Here is a 5,191-nt window from a genome sequence, read left to right on the forward strand (position 1 = left end):
GATAAGAACTTTAAGAACAAATTTTTAACTTTTTTTTTTTTTTAATTTAAAAAACAACAACCAAGGAAGGATTATTTGTTGCATAGAAATTGAATTCTTATTTTTTTGTTATTTGCTTCTGTAGACTGACCAAAACCCCTCTGTAGTTTTGTGAGGTTTATTAATCATTATTTGACATTGTTATTTTCCTTTAACTCTAAACAGAAAAATTCTTTTTCACCTTGATTAAGTTCTTGCTGAAACGTTTATTTGCTGTGGAGTTGTGGAATGCTTTTTACAATTTTTCTGCTGTCTAAATAAAAGTGTGGCTTACTATATGGAATGAAAACAAAAGCAAATAAATAACCTGCAGCTGGACCAAGTGACTTTCAACATTATGAAATCACAGAATGGTTTGGGTTGAAGGAACCTTTTAAGATCACCTAGTTTAACACCCCTGCCTTGGGCAGGGACATATTTCACTAGATCAGATTACTCAAAACCTCATCTGACCTGACCTTGAACACTTGATGGGGCATCCACAACTTCTTTGCAACCTATTCCAGTGTCTCACCAATCTCATTGTAAAATATTTATTGCTTATATCTAGTCTAAATCTAACCTCTTTTAGTTTAAAATCAGTGTCCCCTGTCCTGTAACTACAGGTTCTGGTAAAAAGTCTTTCTCTATCTTTCTTATAAGCGCCCTTTACAAACAATAAAGTCTCCACAAAGCCTTGTCTTCTCGAGGGTGAACAACCTCCTGTCTCTCTTGTTCTCGTAGGAGAGGTGCTCCAGCCCTCAGATCAGTTTTGTGGCCCTCCTCTGGACTTGCTGGAGCACGTCCATGTCTCTCCTGTGCTGACGGCTCCAGAGCTGGACGCAGCCCTGCAGGTGGGGTCTCACCACAACGGAGGAGAGGGACAGAATCACCTCCCTTGCCCTGCTGCCCACACTTCCTTTGATACAGCCCAGGATACAGTTGGCTTTCTAGGCTGCAAGTACACATTGCCTGCTCATGCCCAGTTTTTTGCCCACCAAAATTAGATTTAAAATTCCTTAACTCAAATGTAATTTTTATTTTGCCTTGAAGATTTTTTGTTTTATTTGTCTTTCTTTTCTTAGAGGGGAGACTAAAGATGCCTGTGGCCAAGGAGGGGAGCAGGAGTTGTGGTGAGAAAATAATTTGTATGAGTGTGTGTTGTGGTTCAGCCTCAGTCGACAGCTAAACACCACGCAGCCTCTTGCTCGCTCCCCCCACCCCTCTCGGATGGGGACACAATTGGAAGAGCAAAAGCAAAAAAAAAAACAAAAAAACTTGTGGGTTGAGATAAGAACAGTTTAATAATTGCAATACAATAATAATTATAATAATAATTATTATAGTAATAACAATAATGGTAATATAATAAAAAGGAAAAGGGAAAAAGGGAAAAAACAGAAACACAAACGATCACAACCGCTCACCACCCGCCTGCCGACGCTGCCCGTCCCTGAGCCGCAATTGCTCCCTCCCTCCCCCGGCCAGCTCCTCCCAGGTAACATACTGGGCATGACGTTACATGACATGGAATATCCCTTTGGCCAGTTTGAATCCGCTCTCTTAGCTGTGCCCCCTCCCCTCCCAGCTCCTTGTGCTCCCGGCAGAGCCTGGGAAGCTGGAAAAGTCCTTGACTAGTACAAGCACTACCCAGCAGCTACCAAAATATCAGTGTGTTATCAACTTTGTTTTCATACTAAGTTCAAAGCACAGCACTAGGCCAGCTGCAGTGAAGAAAATTAACTCTATCCCAGCTACAACCATGACAGTGTGAAAATATTATTGCTTGGACTTCCTTTCAGATAACTACTTTTTATAGCAGAGAAGGAGGTGCTCTATGCCAGTGCCACTTTGGGGCTTGTATGACAGTACTGTTAGGAAAAATAATAGCAGAACACTTTTATTTTTGTACACGTAAGGGGAAGCTGCATTTCTAGTCAATAAATTTGACCCAAGAAAATCGTAACTCATGGACTTGAAAGAAAACCTCTGTATCTTTTGGTCATGCTTCTTCTAGGTCAGACCTACTGAAGAACAAATATATGAAATCACAATAGATGAGGATTTGCTGCTAAATAAAGATGAAGAAAAGCATGCGTCTGTGTAAGCACTTTGATGACTTTAAATTTTCTCACTGATTTTTCTTTCCAGATATACTGGAAGAATCTGGGTATGATCCTCATACAGAGAAGAGCTATTGCACTGAGATTGTGTAATACTCACATAGCAAGATTTTATCAGGTATCTTCAGATGTCTGAAACCCTTATCAGACATCACTAATGTGTCTCTCACAGGTTTTCATTTCTAATTGGTGCCCGCCTCTCACGTGCTTTAATCATGCACTCACATGTGCTATTTATAATGGCATTAGCAGGCTTGATTTTGTTTTTTCTTTTTTATAAGTAAGCACATGGAGCATTTAAATGGATGTATCATTGTACCTAATTAGGATACTGATAAATCAAGACTTACTATGCTTGAATTAATGTAGAAAGACATTTCACTGCTAAGTGCCATCAAAACGTACCTTACTAGTTCATTTTTCCTCATGGATTGTACTGGTTGTATATTCCTTTGCAGGTCCACATATCCAGCATCATCTTCTGCTTCCCACCTCCTTCAGGTTCACCTTCAGGCACATTCTAACACCTCTGCCTTGGCGTCTCCCTGAAGAACATGCACCAAAGCCCTTATTCGCCTCAGGCATCTTGCACTCATCAGTGATTACAACATTGCTGCTTCTTGACTCCATATACTCCTCTCAACTCTACCGGCCATGGCTTACATACATCAAAACAAATTCTGGCATTGCTCACAGAAAGCTTTCAGAGCATCCTCTGTTGAAATACCTCTTGGGTTAAATCAGAGGGATATTTTTGATTAACTCATTTCCTCTTATCCACAGTGCTGCTATGTTATTTCAACTATTTAGTGTTATGAAGCTAGTTGATAATTAGACTATATTAATGAATTTAATCCTTGCTATACAATTGCCAGTGTTAGTACACTATCTCCATAATGTAATTTTAAAAAGTAAATCAATTTTAAAAAGTAATGTAGAAATACCCTATGGTACTACTTCACATCTGTCACACACTGATCCCAAAAGATATGTATTTATAGCACCCCTCAGAGAACAGTTCCAGAAAAGCACTCAAGTCAGTATAGCCTCTCTGACTGACTTTGGGTTTTGGAACAAGTTCTGTTCTAGATGTTCTAAATGCTTCAGTGATAGAAAGGTAGAGCTGGGGGGTGGACACGACATATACACGACACCAAACAAACGAAACCCAAAAAGAGTTGTATATGTACTGCTCAAAATGTTTCGCTACAATGGTGAGAAAATGTCTTGTCAAACAATAATGAATTATGTGACCAACCTGTTCCATAGCAAAACTTGCAACCATGTACATGAACATGAAGCATTCTGATTGCTTGATTCCACTGTTGTGAAACCTTTTTCTTTGAACTTACATCAAAAGATGACATTTGACTCATATCTGTCCTGAGTATAGCTCTTAACTTGTTGTGTAAAGAAGGAAATATTTTGGAAGCAATCAAATAGCAACAAAGCAGATAGATATATAAATATTTAGATAGCCTACATAACAGAAGTAAAGAAATGTGTATTTCTAGTGGAACTGAAAGACTTTCAAGGAATTTCATACAAAGTAGGACAAAATATTCCAAAACATTTAATTTGAACTTTATAATACTACTTTGTTGAGGTATTTTATGATGCCTTATATGTTTCTTATACAACTACCTGCAATATCTCAGAAAAGCAAGATGAAATAATACAGTAAAGTAAAACAAACAAAAAACTAAATAAAAAATTTCATTCTTTCCCACAGAAATGCTGGAAAAAGAAGTAATTTCTACAAAAAGCTTTGATTTTGTGGAATCATGATTTTTCTATAAAACTTTGACTAGCTTTAGTCTGCAGCTTTTTATCTTTAGAAAAGTTATGTACTATAGAAAGTAATATACTTTCTAATGGTATTAAAAATAAAAGTAGTTCACTTCTAAGAGGAAAATGATCTGCCTTTGAACTGTTAAAAATATGTATTTATCTGGCTAGTGTATTGTATCACCTTAAGACTGATTTATAGCTAGATCATCTTGCATTGGAGCACTTTATGACTGCACATAATTAGATTATTTTTAAATGTTATACAGAGTCAATGTAAAGAAAGTACTGCAGTACTGCAGTACTGCAGTAGGTTCCTATAGGTTTTAGAGCAATATGTATTACTCACAATTTATAGCAAGATAGGTAGGTATATAGTTATATTTTAAACAAAGTTAAACCAATGCTTGTCTTAGAACAGGTATAAAATTCTGTCCAGACAGAACAATCTAGCTTTATATGATAATTTCTCTCTAGATTTTGAATGGGCTGTGTTCATATCTTTCGGTTGGAAAAAAAATCACTGATATTGTGAATATGAAATTCTGTAGATTATCCATATTTATAATGAACTATCTAGGCTGGGTTTTGATCCTTGTACCTTCTACTGGTTAAAAAATCCCTCTGGCATGCAACCAGTCGCCGCATGAAAATTTTAGATGAAACATAAATGATGATGGGAGAACTTGTCAGTTTCCTACTTCCTTCCATTGAAGACATCTGGCTACAAATCATTAATAGAGTTTGCAACCCTAGCAGCACTGTTGGTTCTTTGCCACTTCTTGTTATCTACTGGTGAAGAGCCAGAAACAAAGCAGACCATTTTTGAAATCAAATGACTTAATGAACCCATGTCAGATCTGTCCTTTAACTGGTATTTGTAACCTCTGAGTTGATCATGGTAATTTACTGTGTGTCAGTAGGGCTCTGCTGATTTTCATTCAACCAACATGCTTCCCATTTTTCTGAACGCGCCAACCTAACCTGCCCTCCTAAAGCCTCACAGCTCAGTGCTTCCATTTCTTCCACTAGTGACTTATTAAATAGCAGGTAAATTTAAATGTTTTTTTCCTCATTTTCAAAGTCTCTCACTTGACCCTCCTAAAATTATTCAAATGAATTCCATACTGTGGGACACTGCTCTCCTTTGGTTTTCTGCAATGTCATTGCTGTCAGTCTTAGGAAAGAGAGCTTTCTCAGTGTGTGGCCAGCCACAGTTTGAAAAGTGGGTACTTTCCCAGCCTTTGTAGCTTGGTCACAGA

General features: G+C 37.6%; 1 long non-coding RNA gene across 1 annotated transcript; it reads left to right on the forward strand.

The window, feature by feature from the left end:
* The first annotated feature begins 778 nt into the window (after nt 1-778).
* On the forward strand, nt 779-3,959 carry LOC142053974 (uncharacterized). Its single transcript, XR_012659403.1, has 3 exons — nt 779-1,151; nt 2,170-2,259; nt 2,600-3,959. It is a non-coding gene; the product is annotated as an uncharacterized LOC142053974 (long non-coding RNA).
* Nucleotides 3,960-5,191: the final 1,232 nt, after the last annotated feature.

The sequence above is a fragment of the Phalacrocorax aristotelis genome, chromosome 2 (assembly GCF_949628215.1).
Source record: "Phalacrocorax aristotelis chromosome 2, bGulAri2.1, whole genome shotgun sequence".
Taxonomy (NCBI): domain Eukaryota; kingdom Metazoa; phylum Chordata; class Aves; order Suliformes; family Phalacrocoracidae; genus Phalacrocorax; species Phalacrocorax aristotelis.